The following is a 23,788-nucleotide window of genomic DNA, read 5'->3' as shown; positions in this document are numbered from 1 at the left end:
GTGAGACCCTACCTACAAAATGATGAGGCAACTATTTATAATAACTGTCTGGCATGGTGTCAACTTTAGAAACCATATACGTACTATATATGTTTCTGAACTAAATATTTCTCCTTCCCATTGACTCTTGACCCCCTTAGAACAACTGTCGCCTCCTTCAAACACTTTCACTAAGTAGAAAGTCAATTGGCTGTAAGTGGTGATGAAGAAAACGTCATGTGATTAATGCTACAGTTTAGGCTGTTGTGATTAGTCACAGGAAAAAACGTTAAACTTCCTCCCCCAAGAAACACGGTACGTTAACGTCAAATGGCCTGCCCGAAGCCCAACAGGAAGAAATAGTTGGGTGGTGTTAAAAGCTGCCTATTGATTTGTGCCCTGACTGAAAGCCATGCGCTGATGTAAATGAAAATGTGTCAAGAGTTGATATTGATTTTTTTTTAAATCAGACCATCTCTGGGGAAATATTGCTAGCCATACTACTGCTCTTGTCTATGAGTGAAATAGGTTCCTTTCCACAAGACTACACATGTCCAGACATCAAATTTTCCTCTTTAACTGAGGTATGGTAGGATGCTACTCCATAGCCCGCAATCTCTGCTCGGAGAAAATGTCCCAGAGTTCCGATATCCAGGAATCAAATGAAAAAGAGAATATAATGTTCAAGAGAGACATGTACAAGGGATAGGGTGTGGATTCATGCAAAGCTACCTGCCCACTGCCCTCTTTGTACGTGGCTCATAACACATACATACACTAGGATTTTTCACCCCGTATGTCTCCAAATAAATTGTCTTAGAAGGATATGCTTATTTTAGAAAATTCTGTTCAAAGACAGCCATAATATAGGACAGAAAGTGAAATATACTAGGATATGAACCATGAAGTTGGAGCCTTTCTTTTTCAGCCTGTAGGAAAACTACCCATATTCTTCCCTCTTGGGAATAATTTCCTGAGCTGTGCTTTATTCATAGATTGCAGTTCTTGTAAATATTGACAAACAATATAAGAACAGGCCAAGAGTCATAATAACCAGGCAGGTTTGGGTCAGATCTAGGGGGGTGGGGTCAGCTGCCTAGGTAAGGCCATTCTTCATGATTCAGCTGGGAGAAGGCATAGACTCTGATTTGGGGCAATTAGAATGAAAAATAATATGGAAGAGGAGGGAGGTCATCACCGGCCAATATCTGTGGATTATTTGGGATCAACTATTGAGATTAGAGAAGACCCTAATAAAGTGCTAAGGGAAAGGGTCATCATGACCTTTCATAAACTCTCCATGGCATAGTTTGTGATTTAGATTTAGACAGTTAAATCCACTTAGTTTGATTCATTCACCTTAGGCACAGACGCATGATAAGAACTCTATATTGCAAATTGATTAACCTTTGGTGATTACTTCATGACCTTTGAGATTTTCTAGATTTTATGATCTGTATACCTTGGCCTATAGATTAAAAACAAACAAAAAACAAAACAAAACAAAAAAAAAAAACAAGGATCTGAAATAGACCTCAAGGAAATGGGAACTATTCTGATGAGATAATTTATAGTGAATGTCCTGCATTAAAACTGAGGAATATGTAGCAAAAACTTTCAGAAGACAGCCCGTTACTTTGCTAATAACAAACGAAGTGACAAATGATGTAAGTAGACGGAATTTCCTGATTTAGGGATGCTGTCTTAAAACAGTTACAATGAACCCGTAGTTCTCCAAACAGGGGTAGCTGGCTGGACATGCACTTTGATAGCAAACTGATCTTACATCAGTTCCCTGTGGAGCCGACCAGAGCAGCCCTTCAGGAGCCTGGAAAACCAGAACAGACAGAGATCTTTGCCTTGAGGATTCTAGACCCGCTCTTGACCGGGTTGCCTCCTGCCGTAACTTGTATTTTTGTTTGTTTGTTTGTTTGGGGGTTGTTGTTATTTTATGGTGTTATTTTAAATATATTTTTGTTGATTTCAGAGAGGAAGGAGGAGAGAGATAGAAATATCAATGGTGACAGAGAATCATTGATCGGCTGCTTTCTGCACGCCCCCCACGGGGGATCAAGTCTGCAACCCGGGCATGTGCCCTTGACCAGAATCAAACTTGGGACCCTTCAGTCCACAGGCCAACGCTCTATCCACTGAGCCAAACTAGCTGGGGCCATACCTTGTATTATGATTTACCACTGATATATTTAAGTATCTCCAACAGGATAGTAAGCTTAGTAAAAATAGAGATCATACTAAGTTCATTGTGCTGCTAACAAAGCATAATTTCTTAACTGCTCAAGGAAAAATATCTACAAATACATATACATGCATGCACACGTGTGTCACACATTTAAATCTATATATAATGCAAGATGAGCGAGCCATCCCTATGACATTAAATTATTTAGCCACTTTTCACACTGAAATGAAAAATTTTAAAAGTACATACAAATGGCCTTATGCAATTATTCATTCTAGGATAAGCTCAAAGCAACTCAGAACATATTATTCAGAATGAAAAACGCTTTTCCTTTCTTCTGGTACTTTATATAGCTGTTTAATATATGCATTCATTTGCCTTACTCTCATGCTCAGGCACATAAATATCATTTTCAAATACATACACTTGAGACAATGAGATAAAATGATTTGAGAATGGCCATAAAGTCTGGAAACATAGATAATATTAACTTATCATATATATGCAATAGAATACCAATAAATTATTCATTATATGTTTGCCTGTGTTTCCAGATTTAGTAGCCACTTAGTATTTTCAAATATATTATCTAAACATATACATTTAACAAACTAATTGACCTTCTGATTTTTACTTCAGTTATTAAACTGAAGGTTTTTGTTTGGTTGGTTTTTTAAGTTTTAAGCTTCAAGAAAAAATTTTAGCAAAAGAATTGACACAGCCCAAAACTTTCAGGTACAGTAAAAGATCATAATAATGTTATCATACTACCATAAATGTTTTAGTATGTTCTTTACTTGCTTAGTAAAAGTCTAAGTTAGAAAACAATGCTAATATTTAATTTCCATCCTTTCCTTTCTTTATTTTTTCAAGTACTAGTAAAAGGGCAGACAAATAAATGTCCGAACACAAGTCACACATTTGTCTTTTATTTGCAGGAAAAAAAATAGAAAATAAAAATAAGAATGAATTATTTGCTAACCCACAAAATTTTGTCACTGCTTTTTTTATTTCTCCATTAAGGATAGAGTTCATTTTAAATATATATATATTTAAATTTTTAGTGGAGAATCAAAAGTATGAGATGGAACACAAAAAATGAGAATATACTAGTATACTATACTCTGATATTTTTTTAAAGGAAAAGGAAGGAAAGCTATGGAAAATTACCTTCCCTTTCTCACCAAATACAGTTCTATGTGGAATTTTCAGATAGACATGTCACAACATTTGACAAGAATAGAAGCAAATAATATATAATGCAGTACTCATAATCTGAAGATATCTGAAAGTTTGTGGAACAAACATAAATCAATATACCATATAAAAAGATGCTAAATTCCAATCTTTCCTTTCCTAATAATAATGTTTTTGTCATAAATATGATTTAATATTGCTGAGGAAAGTTTTAAAATAAGTGTTGCATTTTACATGCCTTAGAACAATAAATCAAATATATCCTAATATAATAAAAGTTACCTTTCCTCTTAAGCACATTTACACAGGATCAAGCCTTTCATAGATTCCTTTAACTAGTAATATGTAAGTATTTATAATTTAAATTTTTATTCTGAATATTCTGTTGAATATAGCTAAACAATATAATATCCAATAGATAGATGATAGATAGGCAGATAGATATTTCATATCTATAAATATGACAGAATAATTCAGGTGGTAAAATTTTAATATTTTTGTTGTGTATTACTCAGGAAAAAAGTAATCACAAAACTAAATGAAGGGTTTTTTCCCCTTTTATTACACCAAAGAAATTGAGTTCAGTGAAGCACATTATGCCTTTCTTGATCGGGTGCATATTTACATTTGCATTGCTAAGTTATTTACCATAAATACATTTCTAACTAGCAAACCTTAAAATAATAAAGTTCCATTTTCAAGCTTTATACAAACATGCAAATGTTAGCGTTACTATGGAATTTTTTCTTTAAATTACAGAGCATTTTTTTCTTTATTGATTAAGGTATTAAATATGTGTCTTTATCCCCCCATTGTCCCCCCATACCCCCACTCAAGTCCTCACCCCCCTGGTGTCTGCGGCCATTGGTTAGGCTTATATGCATGCATGCAAGTCCTTTGGTTGATCTCGCCCCCTTAACCCTCCCCTACCTTCCCTCTGAGGTTTGACAGTCTGATCAATGCTTCTCTTATTCATTATTCTATTGCCCTTGCTACGATAGTCAAGTCTCCCGACAATTGTAGAATATTAGGGAGCCCCCTAGTGGCACCTGTATTCCTAGTAAATTTCCAAACTAAAGAATAAAGTTAGTTCTTTTCCTTACTACTTGGACCAGTTTGGTTACCTAAACATATTTTGCTGATTTCTCACCCCCACACAGGCCCCCATTTTTAAACCCAATTGGACTTCTTTTCATGTCCCACATATGTTGTATAAGTTTCTGGCATCAAAAATATAATCATAATAATTATCTCTAGTAATTCAAATGACCAGTTTCTTCTCTTGTGAACTTCTCAATTATCTCAGAACAATTCAGAGATACACTGTGAAAAACATCATCATTGGAAATAAAATTCCCATATTAAATTGTAAAGCCCTGACTGGTTTGGCTCATTGGATAGAGTGTCGGCCTGGGGACTGAAGGGTCCCAGGTTCGATTCCGGTCGAGGGCATGTGCCTTGGTTGCGGGCACATCCCCAGTAAAGGGTGTGCAGAAGGCAGCTGATCGATGTTTCTCTCTCATCGATGTTTCTGGCTCTCTATCCCTCTCCCTTCCTCTCTGTGAAAAATCAATAAAATATTTTTTAAAAATAAATAAATTGTAAAAACACATTTTCCCAAATAGATGTTAGTTTTAATATCATTGTTATACAGAGGTATATCTTTATTATACTTTCACCTGGCCAAAGAAAAAGATATATGAAATGACACCTAGACTGCATTATCTTTGAGGCAGTCATGCAGCATGTTTAAAACTTACTAACATTACTATTAGTTACAGTGAAGATTTGAGGATGGGCTGAAGAGTGATGCCCCTTGGATAAAGTGAGCAATTCAGGTAGTTCTGATGCTTTTCCAATGGGATCCCCCAAACCCTTAAAAGGTGAGGTGAAGTCAGTCTAAACAATGACGGAAGAGAGTATTCATCATGGTGAGAACAACTTCAACATGCACAGAACAATGAAAATAGCACGAATGTGCCCTGGACACTATACTAGAAACTGTCAGTGTCATTGGCACTCAGAGTGAGAGGTGGGAGCATAAGCAATGGACCCAGAGATGTGCCAGGGCCAGCCAGACAATGGAAGGCTTTGGGGGCTACACTTAGGGGTTTGAATTTATCCTGAACAACAGTGGAAAGGTTGTGAGATAGTCAGGTTTGGGTTTTAAGAAATGAGTCTAGTCCCAGGTCAGGTAGCAGAGCTGGTTAGAGTGTTGTCGTCCTGATACACCAAGGTTGTGGGTTCAATGCCTGGTCAGGGCACATACAAGAATCAACCAATAAATGCATAAGTAAGTGGAACAACAAATTGATCTCTCTCTCTCTCTCTCTCTCTCTCTCTCTCTCTCTCTCTCTCTTTCTTCCTCTCTCAAAAAAAAATAAACAAATAAAAGAAATTCGTCTAACAACAGAGAATAAATTTGAGGAGGAATAAGATCCAGATCAGAGACATTTTGTCCAGGCAGGAACTGATGAGAGTTGGTAGACAAGTTGTACAAGGGCCTCTACAGTAGAGATCATTTCTGGGCCATCAATGCCCTAGGCAACAGTGGAATTAACTGGGGTCTGAGCAAAGGCCCTGGCACCTCCCTGCCTCAGCTCAGCATCCAATCAGTTTTATTTGGGGCTATTTACCCCTTGCCCTTGGCAACACTACTGCCTCCCCCACCCTCCTTGCGAGTGAGCTCACATGAACATCTCATAGCCTTCAGCCCTGAAGAAAGATAGAGTTGTGTAGTCTGAATTTCACTGTATTAGAGGGTATGAAGCATGGAAAAGAACTGGGTAGAACATAGGATCACAGACTGTGCAGAATGGTTAGATATTAGGCATAAGGTCTGGAAAGAAGCCCAGAATGACTCCTAGGCCTTCGGCATGGTGCCTGGAAAGACAGAAGCACTCATCGCTAGTGTATAGATCCAATAAGCGAGAAGGAGCAAAAGTAAATTGTAGTCATTTTCTAGGCTGTGTAGCAAATTCCCACAAACTTAACGGCTTAAAACAACACACATCTATTATCTCCTCATCCCTTTGGATCTGAGCCTGGGCATGCTGCGTCCTCTGCCTCAGGTCTCCCAAGGCTGCAGTCAAGGTGTCAGCCAGAGCTCGGTTCTCATCGGGAAGCTCAGCTGGGAAGGGCATGCTCCCTTGCTGGTGTGGCTGTTGCCAGCATTCATCTTCTTGCAGCTGCGGGTTCCTGGCAGCTCCCTTCTTTAAAGCCAGCAACAGAGACGCTAGAGTAAACCTGCTAGCAAGACGGAGTTGTATGTAAAGTAATAAAATCACAAGAGTGATATTCCATTACCTTTGCCAAATTCTAGTGGCTAGAACTGAGTCACAGGTCCCACCCATGCTCAAGGGGAGGAGATTATGAATGTCAGGGCCCAAGTATCATGGGAGCAATCCAACTGCCCATCACATGAGCCTAAAAAGTAGTGTTTTAAAATGTGAAAGTTCTGGGTGCCTTTACTTCTGTCAATTCAGGAAAATTCCATTATACTATAACTTGACCATCATTATACTAGCTTAGGATTATTAGAATAAGAATAGTTGTCCTGAAAATATCTACATGAGAGTGGGGAGGAGCAATTTTATTCTTTCTGATCTTCAATGTCCATTCAGGAAAGGTTATAGTGTTCATTTCTTATAAAAATTTGTTCTTCAGAGTCTCATATGCCTCTGAGAAATCTCAGTTCATAGTTTGGAAATTATGAAAGAGCAAAACCCAAGTATACTTCATACTAAATGACATCATAATAACATTGTATTATTGCTGGCTACTTTCCTGTCCATATGAGGTTTGATTTTATGTGAATATTTAATGAACAATTGAAAATGACTCAAAATCCTTTGGGGGGCACCTCTTCTTGACTTCCCCCAAGAAACCAAGATTTTTTGAAAACTAGAGATAATCCTAAAATGTCATATGTTATACCCACTCTTTTTCCAAATCTTAATGACCGTTTCTTCAAAATATCAGCTCTACTCCCCACTTTTTCTCCATTTATACAACCTCTCCACCCTTGGGCAAGCTTTACTGCCTCATGTCTGAATAAATCAGCATCAGCCCTCACCTTTCTGTTAGTACTATTCAAAATTGAATTTTTCTTCTACATAAACAATTTTTAACAAGCAGTTTCTTTTTTCAGTTATTTGTGCTGCTGCTCTGTTTCTTACACTACCATCTATACACACTCAAGTCTGGCTTTTTAGAAGGTCTATTATCTAAAATAACCTTCCATTCAATCCACTTCCATTCATTATTACAAATCATCTCTTCACCCCTCCAAATGGTTTCCTCCTGGCCCCTACACTAGACAGTCTTGTTTCTGTTTCCTATCTCTGTTCACACTGTGCCCTCAGCTTGGACTGTCCATGCCCTGTCGTCACGCATGTCCTCAGTCACACTAAATAGAAACTGCAGAACAGGTAGACCAGGTAATGAATGAGGGGAAGACAGATGTATATATCAGAAAAGGAGAAAGACAAGATGTATCCATAACAGAGCTCAGAAGATAAAGGACACATCAAAGCCAGAAATTGGGAGAAAGTGGATAAAATGAACAGTGTTGTGATATCCTAGAAGTTAAAACTAATCCCCAGAGTCAACCCAGGTTGGCTAGCGTGAACAAATGTAAATATCAAAGGTGAGATAAGCAGAGATGGGCAGACAGAAAGCATCCAAGTAAAGAAAATCCCAAAGGGCAAAAGAGGTACAAGGTCATGTATGAGGACTTTTCCAGGCTCTTAGGGAGGGGCAAGTAAAGAGAGTAGGCAAGTGCATATTCACTAGGAACAGCTTCATAAGAGAGGTAGTATTCTACCTAGGACCCAGGTTCTCCCATGACCCAGTGTACCTCCTGTCCAGGTAGCTTATGGAGGATCATAGTTTTCGAAACCAGTCAGTTTTGGGTTCAAATTCCTCTTCCATTTGTTAGCTCTGTGACCTTCTTGGTCTAGTTATTAAACTTCCCCAAGTTCACTTATGTGTAAAATGCAGATAATCATACCAATCTTATAGTAATACTAGAGGCCTGGTGTACGAAATTTGTGCACTTGTGGGGGGAGGGGGGCGGGTCCCTCAGCCTGGCCTGCACCCTCTTGCAGTCCAGGAGTCCTCGGGGGATCCCTTGGGGAGCGGGCCTAAGCTGTCAGTTGGACATCCTTAGCGCTGCTGCGGAGGCAGGAGAGGCTCCCACCACCGCCGCTGTGCTTGCCAGCCATGAGCCCGGCTTCTGGTTGAGGGGCACTCCCACTGTGGGAGCTCACTGACCACCAGGGAGAAGCTCCTGCATTGAGCATCTGCCCCCTGGTGGTCAGTGCACGTCATAGCGACTGGTCGTTCCGCTGTTCAGTCAATTTGCATATTAGCCTTTTATTATATAGGATAAAAATTAAATGTTTACATATATATGAAATATTTGACATCTAGCAAGTATACACATATTTATTAATTTTTATCATATTATTATTTTCATTTTTCTATCTGTCAATACCAGAATGGCTACCAAATTGTATCTGAGATCTCGTGACCTTCTCTAAGCCATTGTATAGGGTCTGCCCCATGCATTGTACCCACTTATCACAGAATATTCTGTAGATTTTCAAAGTGTCAGGTTATTTAAGCTAATTTACCCAATGATAAAATGAACTTCTTGTGTAGAGGCTTCCTACTGCTGAGTTCAATATAAAGACTCAGCCAGCACTTGCTATTATGACGTATGTATTTCAAGGCCCCACTTCATTCATTCATCCATTCAACAAGTATTTATTGAGCACCCATTATGTGTGGTAGACTTGGGATATAACAACAAAGGGCTAGGCATGAATTATACCACAATATTGACAGCATTGTGAATCTTAAAAATGGGAGGGCCTATGAGATTAGCTAGCCCAGGTCTCTAATTTTACAAAGGCATGATTGAGGATCAAAGAGATGACACTTGGCTTTTAATATTTTCTTCACTGACTATTCTTTTGCCTATTGAATCAATGTTATTTTAGGAAACAAAGAGACAAGTCAAGGATGATTTTAACTGAGAGTTTAGAAGTGAATTGTTTTGACATCTGCCGTATCACTGTGAAACTGAGCCCACTCCTCTCAGAGAAAGTTGCCAGCAGCTGTGCATGGGATAACCTCCTGCGCATCTTTACCAGAAAAAGAACAGGCGTTCTCCACGGCTGCCGTGCTCCAGCCTCATCAAAATCCTCCTGCAAAGACTCGGTGAAGCTACATGCTTCCCCAGTGTGCGGGGCAAAGTCTGTCATAGACAAAAACAGGTAACTCAGGAAAAATGCAAAGACCTTTTCTACTTTCTTTGCTGGGAAAGGCCACGCGATGGTGGCTTCCTCTGGTGCTCATTCCAGATCCTTGCTTAGTACATCTGAAAAGACACATCTAAGCATTTCTATATGGAAATGCATTTCAATCAATAATTTGGGACTGGCATCTGAAGACTCAGTGGCTTTCATCAGATTGTTTGCTCAACACACTTCAATACTCGATCCACAAACTTATTTCAAGATTAGAATGCCAAGGTGAAGATTAACACCTCTAGCTCAGTGGGGCTAATGAGACATGACTTATTAATCCTACAAGAAAACCTTAATTACACACCGGGGCACTGCTTGTTAAATACTACCCAACCCCTGAACAACTGGAAAATAAATAAGGACTAAAATAGAAAATGATGTTATAATTAGGCCCCCTGAAATGGACATAATACTATTTTTCCCCCTACATGGAAAGTATTTGTCACTGTTTCCTCCTACATAACTCAGTATTGGCATTTGTAATAAAAAGCTCAATAGAAACATTCTTGAAGTAGATAGACATGTGAATACTGGAGAAATAGGATATTATAATTCTAGAGAACTCTGTTAAGAAGGCAATTTTATTGCCTAGTTTTAGCCTGGACAATGTTAGTCATGTCCAGATTAATTAGCAAAATGACTTCATTATTATTTACTTCTTCTTCTTTTAATAGGTTCTTGCTATTCAAATACATTCATTTTTAACACTAAGGATTTCATAATGCAAGTCCACATAATTTGGAACTGTTTCATTTTATTTTTCAATCAACCCATCATACTCAAAAGGGAAGTGGAGGGATGGGAGGAACAAAAAGGGATAGTAGACATTTACTCAAGCTTCCTAAAATTAACAGGTAGAATATACCATACCCATGTAATATGCATAATCTACAAGTTTTCCATAATAATTGATGTTCTAAATTTTGTTTTCATTAGTTGGTCCAAGTTAGGACCAGAAAGGAAGAAATGAAGGGAGAGAAGGAGGGAGGGAGGGAAAAAACTTTTGACATTCATTTGCCACTTCAGAATAAGTGCTTTTGCTAAGACATAGATGGGAAAAACTACTGTTGTTGCTTTACATACAATTAGTATACAAGCCAGATTGTCAAATTGGGTCAGTTACAACTAAATAACAAGAAAATTGCCTTACACAGATGGAAAATGTATAGGATGCATAAAACTCCTGTGTAAACAACATCAACTACGATTCATTGTTTAGTTTTGTCCTACTTATCTAATCTATTTAAAATCATAACCTGCATTCTTTTCACCTTCTTTTTAAAAAGAAAAATCATTAAAGCCTAAGCCTCACATATCAAAATCTTGAAGCTTTCATAAGTCTCCTATTTTTTTGCAAAGGGGAAATTCCACAGGAACTGGTTCCCCAAAAATGTCAATAACTATCTCCTCATCACTGCAGTTTCAGAAATGTAGCAAGAGTACTCTCAATATAAAGGTTTGGGGAGCCAATTTAGCAGTTATTCTAGTTGTAATATTGGATAGAATTATTAAGAGAAAGGTTGTTTTTCTTTCCATGCATACTAAGCCCCAAAGTTGTGTTTTGAAGAGAATATTCGGAAGAATATGAAGTTAGCTGGTGAGGCTAAGCTAAGAGCATGAGGTTGGCTGACAAATAATGCCTCTCATCCACTGTAGAACAAATGTGTGTTTTTATTTATAAGTAATACTGGAAATAATAGGGGAAGAAGTCATGACATTTGGAAATAATATAGAAGACACATACACCTCCAACTCTTCTTAGCTGTATGATGTTTGATCAGTTTAAGTTAACTTTTCTGAGTTACACATTTCAAAGTGGGGGTGCTAAGAATACCCAATAAGCTTGCTTTGAGAATTTTATAATGCACGTAAGAGAAATGCTTTGTAACATATCAAGCAACAAGTATTTGTATAAAAAAAAGACCAAGATAAGAAAGAATGGGGGAAATCAATGAAAATCCTTCACTGCTATTTTGAAAATTACTGAAAGCAGGTACATACTTCCATCTGCATAGATAATGAGGTCAGCGAAATAATCCCTAACCTTCATGGGGGGGGGGGGGGCGCGGGGTACCTGAACAGAAGGAAAAATGTAATTTACTCTTGTAAATCTACATATTCCTAGATGCCATTGTCAGAAAAACTGTTGAATGGCTAATTTAATGGCCGGATAATATGAATGTTTTAAACATAGCTCCCCACTGCTTCCCAACCTTCCTTCCCCTCTCTACATGGTAGAGTGAAACTCTCACTACTCTGCAAGTCAGAGCTGTAGTCTGTTTTCAGTTCGCTGGGTGTGCTTCCTGTGCATTGTTCATTTATTCATTCATCCACTCATTGGACCAATGTGTTTGTTTCTTTAATGTTTTTATTGATTTCCAAGAGAGGAAAGAAGAGGGAGAGACAGATAGAAACATCAATGATGAGAGAAAATCATTGATTGGCTGCCTCCTGCATGCCCACACTGGGGATCGAGCCTGGAACCGGGACATGTGCCCTGACCAGGAATCAAACCATAACCTCCTGGTTCATAGGTCAATGCTTAACCACTGAGCAACACCGGCTTGGCTAGACCAATGTTTATTGATCCCTTTAACATGAGGTCCTGTACTGAGCCCAGAAGATGCAGCAGTATATCTCACATGTGGTTTATGTCTAGCAGAGGCCACTCAGCTTCGCCAGCTAGAACTTCCTCATTTGTAAGAAGAGGGAAACAGGCATGATACCCGCTTCAGTCTCTTCCAGTTCTAATGTTCTGGGTCTTTTTTGTCTCTGCAGATTTTCATTCTTTATTCTCCTCCAAAGACTCAGAGAATCTACATGCTGGTCTTCCCCTCTCATTAAATTATGAAATAATATTTATAGTATGTATAACATACCTACATAAACATGTATAGAATTTATAACCCATTTCCTAAATAGAAATTCTCCATTCATTTATGCATCACACACTGAGTCATTGAGGGAAGTCACTATACTATTTGTGGAGGTATATTTAGATACATTAAACTCTCCCTATTCTCTATGTACTTACAATGTAATAAAAGAGACAAAAAATATTCACAAATATTACATAACAGAATCCTTCCTTTAGAAAAAATTCATCTCAGTTGAAGAGATCAGAGAAGGTTTCTTGTAGGCAGGGGAGCACACATGCCTGGAAGGGATAGGATTTTGATAAGCAAAATGAAAGGAGAGAATGTCATACAAGAAATAGTATGGGCAGAGGAAAAGAAAAAGAACAGGGTTTCTGGAAAAAAAAACAACAACACACATTAGATGTGTGAGATGAGAGATGAGGCTGTTAAAGAAGATTGAGGCTAAACGTGAATCCCAATGCCAGATTCAGATGCTGGGACATTACGCACTTGGCTAACACTGTCTAGCAGAGTATAATACAAGGGACATACATAATTGAAGACTTAAATGTTCTCATTAAAAATAATCAAAATAAGTAGGAAAAACTAATTTTAGTTACATATTTCCTTTTACTCCATATATAGGCAAAACATCATTTCAACATATAATCAATATAAAAGATCATTAATGAGATATTTTACATTCCTTTTTTATAGTATACTAGAGGCCTGGTGCACAAAATTCATGAAATTGGTGGGGAGGGGGGTCCCTCAGCCCGGCCTGCGCCCTCTCGCAGTCTGGGACCCCTTGGGGTATATCCGCCTGCTGTCTTAAGCCAGCAGTCAGACATCCCTCTTGCAGTACAGGGCTCTCACAGTCTGGGACCCCTCTCTCCTTACCGCCCACCTGCAACGGAGGCAGTAGAGGCTCCCTCCACCTCACAATCATTGAACTTGTAAAATTCACTCATGAATGAGATGAAACTTAATTTAAAAGACTGGATTACTAAAATCTTCTGTAAATTAGTCTTTAAAAAAAAAACACCAAAGCATTTTAAGATGTCCAGTGTTCAGCAAAGCCCTCTAGGCCAGCACTTACTTCTAAAACCTAAAGAAAACAGAAGCTGGCAAAGTACAGTTAGCACCCAGGAGGCAAACAAATTCACTGGGACCAGGGAAATGAGTGCACTCATCACATCATTATGAGTGCACTCGCCAGTAGTGAGCCTGGCTTCTGGCTGAGCGGCGCTCCCCCTGTGGGAGCGCACTGACCACCAGGGGGCAGCTCCTGCATTGAGCGTCTGCCCCCTGGTGGTCAGTGTGTGTCATAGCGACCAGTCTTTCAGGTCATTCTGCCATTCGATCGATTTGCATATTAGGGTTTTATTATATAGGATTTTAAAACTCTGTGGGCATTTAACACTTTCAGCACATTTGACTTTGTGCAAATGGCTAATGACCAGTGACTACCATATTGGACAATACAGCTCTAGGCTATGGAGAGACACTGCTGGGTTTTGAGGTTAAGAGTGGCTTGATAGCCTGGGCGGCTTGGCTCAGTGGATAGAGCGTCAGCCTGTGGACTGAAGGGTCCCAGGTTCGATTCCGGCCAAGGGCACGTGCCTGGGTTGCAGGTTCGATCCACAGTAAGGGGTGTGCAGGAGGCAGCCGATCAATGATTCTCTCTCATCATTGATGTTTCTATCTCTCTCTCCTTCTCCCTTCCTCTCTGAAATCAATAAAGAAATATATATATTTTTAAAAAAAAGAGTGGCTTGATAAAAGCAATTTTTAGGCAACTGAATGAGGTTCTGGTATGTAGGACTGTATCAGATTGTGAGAATATTATGGATACTAGACAACAAGATGATCCTGATGAAACTATCTGGGTTTGAAGTGATTGGCATAGACCGTGGTGGTTGACTCATGTGTTAAGAAGTTTGGGAGAAATGTCAAGTCTGCACAATCCAATTGAAGAAGAAAGTAATCAGCAATAAACCAACTCATAGAGCTAAAGAAAAAGCAGAATTATTTTTTGATTCATCTGATTAGTTTTTCTCACTAGAGAGGAGCCTCAATTCCATAAACATCTACTAATAAACTGTGTCAGGCTTTGGGGGTATATATATATCTATCATATATATATATGACATATATGTCATATATATATATGAACAGTTGTTCTTAATGTCAGTAACTTCACAATGTTGTGGGGGAAAAGCAAGCATTTAAAAACAAAGAGCAAAAGCTGTTTTTTAATGCTTTGAGAAAACAAAAGAGGGAATATACAATTCTGCCTGGATGAATCTAGAAAAGATTTTTGGGGGAAGTGACATTTGAGCTGAATATTGAAGGATAAGCACATTTTCTACAGATGGAAATAGAAAAAAAGGGCACGAGTGGAAAGAAGAGTATGAGGGAAATTAGGAAAGTATCTGGCATGTTTCGGAAACAGTATTTGTCAGATTGAGAGTCTGTGTGGACATGTCATAAGAAATAAGCTGGAAAGCTGACTGAGGAGAAATTGGGGACAGAGGGGGCATCAATACTTAGCTAAATAGTGCTCCTCCTTGCTGCAGGAAGAAAAGCCACTTCCAGAGCTCACAGGTGAGCATTAGGGAACATGGCTTTGGCTTGAGAAAAAGACACAGGGATTAATTTCTGCAAGAGTGATACGAAGATAGTAGCTTGCACATTATAACTTGGAATACTGACAGTGTCAGATATAATGATCTGCCTTTTCACTGAAAGGTATTCGACATTTCACTAACTTGACCTTTTCTTGCCAATAGCAAACTCAGTTGCATCATCATCTCTGTTCAAAGTTTGAGCATAAGAGCTAGCTACCATTGTTGGCGGTACAATGCATTTCTTGAAGGTAAGCTTTTGCTGTTTGGCGCTCGGTACTCTGTGAGAAGAAAGCTTCAGTGGGGGAAAAATCATTGCTGCTGCCTTTTTTCCCCTTAAAGCTACAGGTGATGAAGAAATATGCCTGTATTAGTTTTCTGATGCTGCATAGCAAACGACTGCACACATAGCAACTTAAAAAGAACACCCTTTAGTAGCTCACAGATCCATAGGTCAGAATCCAGGTGGGCTCCAATGGATTCTTCGCAGAGTCTCCCAGGGCTGAGGTCGAGCTGTCAGCTTGACTGGGCTCTTCTCTGGAGACTCTGGGGAAGACTCTGCTTCCAAGTTCATTTTTGTGATTGACAGAGTCTAGTTCCTTGCGGCTGTAGGAATGAAGACCCCGTTCTTTCTGGCTCTGGCCAGAGGTTGCTGTCAGTTCCTAGAAGTTGCTCTTCATGCACACTGAGAAACTTGAACAAACTCCAGCATGGCTTCTAGCAGCCTAAGTCATCATACCTAAGGAGGGACTCCAGCCCTCCTTAAACGCCTGCCTTTGGTGCTGCCAAAGGAATTTGTTGTTTACTCCAGCCCAAACCTGACAAAGTCCCGTAAACTCCCTCTTAATGCAGTTACTTTAGAAAACTTACAATTATAAACCTTTTCTCTGCCCCTTTGAGATATAAATCTTCTACCACCTGGAACTGTCTCCTTGACGACCTGGAAATGCCAATCGCCAGAGGAAGCTCTCCCTCTCTTGTCTCCCAGTCCCTAATTTAGTTGGATGCCTTGCTCTAATTTACAAGACTACCTCCTGTCCTGATGATATAAAAAATTTGTTTTTCCTCTAGATAAGTGCCAATTAACAAACCCAGATGGCTTATTCCCAGCAACCAACCCCCTTTCCACTTTTTGTAATTTCCTGACTCTGCTAGAGGCTCTAGTCCGGTGATGGCGAACCTTTTGAGCTCAGCATGCCAGCATTTTGAAAAACCCTAACTTAACTCTGGTGCCGTGTCACATATAGAAATTTTTGATATTTGCAACCATAGTAAAACAAAGACTTATATTTTTGATATTTATTTTATATATTTAAATGCCATTTAACAAAGAAAAATCAACCAAAAAAATGAGTTCACGTGTCACCTCTGACACGTGTGTCATAGGTTCACCATCACTGCTCCAGTCCTTCCTTCTTGCTACTCCCTCATCCTCCCTTTAAAGTACCCAGTCACCTCTACACACCACAGGTGAACTCAGTTTCATCCTGAAATCCCTTTCCCCTGCTGCAGCAGAATTACTGAGTACAATGTGTCTTTACCACCTTGACTACTGCCTGGCTTAGTTCTTTAACACCACTACATAAAGGAGGGCTTTATTATGACATCTCAGCACATTTCCCTGGTCCCAGTGAATTTGTTTGCCTCCTGGGTGCTAACTGTACTTTGCCAGCTTCTGTGTTAGAAGTGAGTGCTGGCCTAGAGGGCTTTGCTGAACACTGGACATCTTAAAATGCTTTGGTGTGTCTTTTTTTTTTAAAGACTAATTTACAGAAGATTTTAGTAATCCAGTCTTTTAAATTAAGTTTCATCTCATTACTAGTCTCAGCAGCTAACAAATATTTCAGGAATTAGATCATTCTAACAGAGAAAATAACTAAAAGAAAGCACAAAGGCAAGAAGTACTACCTATTTATTTTTTCCTTTGGGAAGGAGAAGAAATTGAGGAAAATATTTCTGTATTTGGTTTGAAATGTCAGTTTTAGTTTGTTGAATGGGAGGAAATTCTACTTCTGGCAAGAGGAAAATGGAAGCGCTGAAATGTAAGGAGGAATAGTGAGACAGAAAGTAGATTAGTGGGGTTCCCAGGGTTGGGGGAGACAAGGGGACATGCAGGTGACTACTAACAGAACAGTGTTTCTTTTGAGAGTGATGAAAATGTTCTAAAATGTGTTGTGATGACTGCACAATTCTGTGAGCATACTAAAATTCATTAAATTTTACAAGTTTAAATGAAAGAATTAGAATGATAGAATGGTAGAATGGTTATGTGAATTATCCTGTATAATAAAGAGGTAATATGCAAATGGTCGTTACACCGTGACGCATAATGACTGATCAGCAGGAGGGCAGGGCAGCGAGCTACGCAGCAGAGAGCTACGAGAGGCAGTGGGCAGGGCAGCCAGCTGAGGCAAGCGGCAGTGAGCTCCATGCACACGGATTCGTGCGCAGGGCCACTAGTATATCAATAAAGCCGATACCAATAAAAAAGGAATAGTGAGAGACAGTATTGATAAATGTGGATAAATCTAAACAAACAATGATTGTGTAAAACAGTAATAACAAAAATAATTCCTAATTTAGGAGGGGTTGAGGAAACAGACTAACATGAAAATCCTGACCAAAAGTATACATATTATTTGGGAGGAGGTGATTGGAGTTAATATTCTAAGTTCATAATGGGCATAATAATCTTTATTTTCAGGAATTATTAATTAATTGGGGGGGGGAGTGTTCTTCTTTTTCTGCCCTTGATGAATCTGTTATAATCCTTCTCATTCTACCAAGATATTTTTCTGGGAGAAACTGATGGTCCAACCAGAGAAAGAGAAAAAATATATTAACACTTGTTAATTCCAAATTACTTTCTATCACTTCCATTTCTTCAAAGTTCTATACTTCAGCAAAAATTACTTTAGCACTCTTTCAAAACCTATAACACACAGGATTAGATTTGCACTGATAATGAGCATATAGTCCCAGTACTAAAATTAATGCCAAATCTTCATAGAAAGAGGATGAATTTTCTTACAAACACAGGAAGTCAATACAGCTAGATTCCATTATGAACTCTGTAGGTCATTAGCTAGGTGGACCTAGGTACAATACTTGGGCTACCTGTTGTCTTCTTCATCCATAGAATGGAGAATAAAAGAGATCTTGTGTCCCTCATATTTTTGTTTTGAAAATCAAGTAAAATGGTGCTTTAAAGCTTTAAAAACTGTCAAGTTCCACACAAATAAGCAGTAGTGTTGTAAAAATTGTGTTTTTATGATGATTAAGTGCATAATAGAAAATCTTCCTCTAAAGTGTTCATAAAGTTGTACCAATAAGTATTTCCTTAAATATTATATTAAACGAATTGAATTTTCTGAGTCTAACTTGGTCATTTGAATGTGGCACATTCACATTTTTGTGTAATCAGTCTGCTAATGGTTTAATTATTCATTTAAAATATTTAATGTTAAATTAGCCTCATCTTCAGTCATTATAAAAGAAATATATAGCTTAGTGTTATAGAGATTAAAATAGAAGAAAAGTCATTGCTGAGAGAGGATAATGAGAACTATAATCAAATAAGATGTAATGATAAAAGTATCTCCATACTTTTAGTCTCTTTTTGGAATTAAGAGACATTTTTATATATACTATTTCTTTGTTCCTCACCAAAACAAAATTTGTGAGATAGAAAATAAGACTAAAAAGCTGATTTTCTGTTTGGTAGTGAATACTACACTTGATTTTAAATTAAATACATTCAACTATTATTGGGTATAAAAAGTAGAACTAATATTACTATACAATTAACTTCAACTATACAAGGCAGAGAGAACTTAGTTAACTTGACTCTTTAATTGCATGAGCCTAACTTACTGGGATGATCTGTGTGAGCCATCTGTAGAATTGTTACCTCTCCAACTCACACTTTTCTACATAAACACAATATAAGAGAGTAAAAGATTATACTTCTGAACTCACCAGCAGGACAAATTTACTAAACTCCCAACAACTACTGAATAAAGTGCAAAGAAACTTTAGAAGGGGGGAAATAACACACACCCTTCTTCTATAAACATTAGTTACATGTACCAATAAGATACTGAGATTAAAAGTAATTGGGATTCCTGTCAAAATAAAATTCAATTCCCATCTCTTTCCTTAAGACATCATTCTACTAAATGAGACCACTGAACAGAGGCAGAATTAACTGGCTCCTTTTAAGTTTGGTCATTACAAATGCAAAATGAGTATCCTTCTGCAGACAGAGAGCCAGAGGACTACTCAAGCTAACACAATAATGGTAGCTGTGATAAATTATGTATGCAGGATATCAAACGCTGAATGGAGGAAAGAAATGGAGAACCCATTTGAAAATTTGGAATTTGCTCAAAGCTGCTTCTGCAATGATTCCCAGGAGGATAAGCACTCAGCACAGAGCAGTCATAAACTCCGCAGTTCTGTATAATTTATCAACTTTTTTTCCTTTTTATTTCTAACATTGACCCTTCACGGTTAACTGAAGAAACAAAGAGCTAAATGGCTTCCTTCACTATTTGATAGAGCAATTATGAGCATCCTGACCAATACATTTTCTGCTTAATCTACTAACGAATGGTATCCAGTTTCCTCTTCATGTGCACCCTATCTCTCCACTCGGCTCGATGCATGCAGAGCGCTGCTTTCCCTGCCCTTGTTCTTGCGCCCCTCTTCATTTGTTTCCTTCTCATTACAGCTCTCTTATGTGATCGTTATATTAGAAGAAAAGAGAATTCTTTATGACAATTTTCTTCAGCTGCCCTTGGTTAATTTTTTTCAAAATGTGATTCCTCTGGGTTCTCAGACAGTAGGGCACATTGAAAGCTAATCAGTAGGCTCTTTCTTAAGTACCTTTTCAAAGAAATTTTATGTTTTAGGGTGAGAGGATTGTTTTTCACAGTAATAGATAGTATAATGTGATGCAGCCGTCTTGAAAGAGGTCAAGACTGTTTAAAAATGAAGGATAATAAGAAATTAAAAATTGAGATTTACCTCAGGCACTAATTTTCCCCCACTGCAATTGCCTTTGGTTCCTTATACATTAATCTCTCATATAAGGATACTCATTTAGGGCCAATCTTGGGATCCCTTAGAATAAGGGAATTTTAGAGCCAGGAAGGATTGCTGAACTCATCCCTTTAAGCCCTTTGTTTCTTGGGTAAAGAAAAATCCTGGAAGGTCAAGGAGGTTAGGTGACTTGCCCAATGTCACATAGCAGGTAACTTGGTTTGAGCTTCCTGTTGTGTTTTGCTTTGAAGGGAGGAGGGGAGTGGGAGAGAGTTTTCTATCCTATGATAGGAGCAAATGGCTGTAATCCTTGGGTCTCTGCATTTGCTCATCTGCATGTTACAGGTGATGATACTGCCCTCTTTACCGCAAAGGGTTTCCCATTACTAATCTATTTTAATGAAACCCCCCTGCTGGTTTGTGTGTGTGTGTGAACATCATCCTTGTGTGGCACATGCTCTGCTATGGATAAGGCACTTAGGAGTATAAGGCTTTGTGGGTAGCTCCCATGTTCCTAAGGGTTGAGAATCCAGGGAAGGAATGGGCCTCAGGGAAGACCACAGGACTCAGAGAAATAAGAGGGAGTGGAATTCCAGCTCTGTAAGAAAATATGAAAGACTGTGTTCCTATGTGGTACACTTAAGACAATGCCTGCCTCTTAAAGCCAAAGGTCTGGTGAAAGAAGGAGGCGCCACAGGAAGAGCCATAACCTACACATAAGTAATCTAGTCTCTGAAGGCTGGAAAGTCTGGCTGCAGGACTGTACAGATCATTTGTGTGGCCCAGTTCAAAATAACATGGGGCCTCTTATTCAGAAATTATTAGGAATTTCAAGTCAGTGACAACAAAGCATTAAACCACTCTTGGGCCCTTCTGAGCACAGAGCCCCATGCTAAGGCACAGGCCACAAGCCCTGTCTGGTCACAAGTACTTATTTTGACAAAGTCTAGTCCAAACACACCCAATAAAGTCTTTACTTAGCAGGAGTCCTGTTAAAAGATAGAATAGTGCTTTTTGGAGAGTGGTTTGACTATGGCTACTTGGGGAGAAGGCAAGAACCTTCATGGAGGAGGTGGATCTTAGGGTCAGGAGCTGAGACCCTGAGATCCAGAAGACCTTGTGTTTGTGGGAATTCTTCCTTCACAACCATCTAAGAGGACCTGGGCTCTGTGCTTGAAAGAAGATGTAATTTCCTTTACACTATTATTGAGAGCTGACCTTGAATACTAGAAGATAACAAGAGGCAGGGTCGGGTCTCCTATTCTCCACAGTATTTCTGGCATCTGCAGTGCCTGGCACATTGTTGGTACTCAGTAGATATTTGTTGATGATGAAACATGGCTGGTTATCTTAGTGTAAGAATTTAGTGGAGCTCCTGGCCCCGAAAGGAAGATCTGAGATTCAGAGTATAGAGGTATCTCTGGGGGGAAAAAAGGGAAAGTTTTGAAACATGTTAATACTGCAATTTAAGAAAATATTAGCCTTCCCAAGCATGGAGACTTTTAGTATTATTTTGCATAAAAACTAATTATAAATTATTTTATAGATTTGTTAAATACAAGATTTTCTAAGACATTTAGTTGTATTTTTGCTATCAAGATCACCTAAGAATAATAGCACTGCACTCTTTCTTTTTTTAAGTTCTATTATTTAGGGAATATAGTCAGTGGTGGAGTGCAGGGAGAAACCAGAATAAGGCACAGAAAGCTGAGGAGAAAGACCTAGAACAGTGATGGCGAACTTTTTGAGCTCGGTGTGCCAGCATTTTGAAAAACCCTAACTTAACTCTGGTGCTGTGTCACATATAGAAATTTTTTGATATTTGCAACCATAGTAAAACAAAGATCTATATTTTTGATTTTATTTTATATATTTAAATGCCATTTAACAAAGAAAAATCAACCAAAAAAATGAGTTCACATGTCACCTCTGACATGCGTGTCATAGGTTCACCATCACTGTCCTAGAAAGACAGAAAGAAGGGAGGGAGGGAGGAAGGATACTGTGGTGACACATAGGAGAAACATGTAGGCCAGCCCTGAGTGATCAGGAAAGACTTTCCCAAGGAACCTAAGATCTAAAAGACAGGAATTAAACCAAGGCCTGGGAGGAGGGAAGATGGGAGCATTAATAGACTGGCTAACATTTATTGAGTATTGCTATGTGGCAAGCAGTGTTCTAATTACTTTACGTGCTCATTTACTCCTCACAGCAGTGCTATGGGGCAGGCTATTAGTATCCTATTGGGATATCCTTTATTGGTGTCCCAGACCTGATAAATGAGGCACAGAGTTATTTTTTCCAAGCTATAGAAACCTTATGCTTCCAGCCCTGAAGCAAAACTGACTGTGGCCTATTCAAAAGAACCACAAGTTGTTTTGTGTGCTAACGTCTGTATATGTGGCCATTGGGGATCCGGTGAAGTTGCTTTGGAAAGAAGCAAAAGACATTCACATGTCTTTTAAAAACATGTGAATGATGATAGGGACCCATTAAAGTATATTAAGCCTGAAGGTAACATGATCAAATTTTTGTTTGGAAAGACCACTCTGACATCAGTATGGGGAATAAATTGATGCAGGAACAAAACTAATAGTGGAGAGAACATAACGCTCTAAAAGAAAGAGCGTGACCTGAACATAGGCAGTAACAAATAACAGTGCTGAGAAGTAGGTGGATCCTAATAGCATTTTGGAAGTAGAATTTTACTGGCTAATTGGATGTTAGGGGAGGGATAGAGCCAAGGATAAAGGACTCCAAGGTTTCTGGGTTGGGTGACTGCAGTGGGCATTAAAGGGAGCCATTCACTGAGAGAGCTGCAGGGGAGGAGAGAGGAGAGGATGGGGATGGGTTGATAGTTAACAAAGGTAACCAGTATCTTATGGAGATCAGTGCATAAGAATATGAATCAAATGGCAGTCAAAACCAATGTAGCCCTAGCCAATTTGGCTCAGTGGATAAACTATCAGCCTGTGGACCAAAGGGTCCTGGGCTTGATTCCGGTCAAGGGCATGTACCTTGGTTGCAGGCTCCTCCCCAGCCCAGGCCCTGGTTGGGGCTCATGTAGGAGGCAACCAAACAATGTGTTTCTCTCACATGGATGTTTCTCTCTCTCCCTCTTTCTTCCACTCTCCCTAAAAATCAATGGAAAAATATTCTCAGATGAGGATTAACAACAACAACAACAAAAACAGTGTTATTTTGATCACCTACTGTGAAAGCTATCAAAAAAGTAAGTCAGTTCTTGAATTATGGGGAGAACAAGTGAAGTTTCTATGATTCTGGTCAGTCTTAATTATAACTGGTATAATGAGTATGAAAAAGATTTCGTAAATTTAAAAATGCTACCTTTCATTATTATTATTATTATTATCATTGCTTATTAACATTCTTCCTTTTATCCAGTTCAAACCACCCAAATGACCTCTTTTATCTATCCTTCTATGGAAAACTTTTTTCCTCTTTTACTTTTCTTTCTTACCTTCCTGTCCCCTACTTCCAGGTTCAATGGCAGGTAATTTGGGTGGAGTTAAGTGGTTTTGTCTGCTCTTGTCAATCAATAAACAAGTA

The 23,788-nt window shown here is 38.8% G+C and overlaps 1 protein-coding gene across 8 annotated transcripts in view; it reads left to right on the top strand.

The window, feature by feature from the left end:
• Window positions 1–23,788, top strand: part of HS3ST5 (heparan sulfate-glucosamine 3-sulfotransferase 5) — a 236,801-nt gene that overhangs the window by 200,582 nt on the left and 12,431 nt on the right. The window contains exons 1-2 of one of the 8 annotated variants that reach the window (XM_023750147.1): window positions 196–294; window positions 9,382–9,657. The exons of 5 other annotated variants lie outside the window; for them this stretch is intronic. The gene's annotated coding sequence lies outside the window, so the exon portion shown is untranslated. Of the gene's footprint in view, window positions 1–195; window positions 295–9,381; window positions 9,658–23,434; window positions 23,451–23,788 lie in introns of those variants that run through there. 2 more of the 8 variants (XM_023750146.1, XM_014451812.2) reach the window with 2 other exon arrangements.

Source organism: Myotis lucifugus, unplaced genomic scaffold (assembly GCF_000147115.1).
Source record: "Myotis lucifugus unplaced genomic scaffold, Myoluc2.0 scaffold_11, whole genome shotgun sequence".
Taxonomy (NCBI): Eukaryota; Metazoa; Chordata; class Mammalia; order Chiroptera; family Vespertilionidae; genus Myotis; species Myotis lucifugus.
This window is presented reverse-complemented; position numbering and strand designations above follow the sequence as displayed.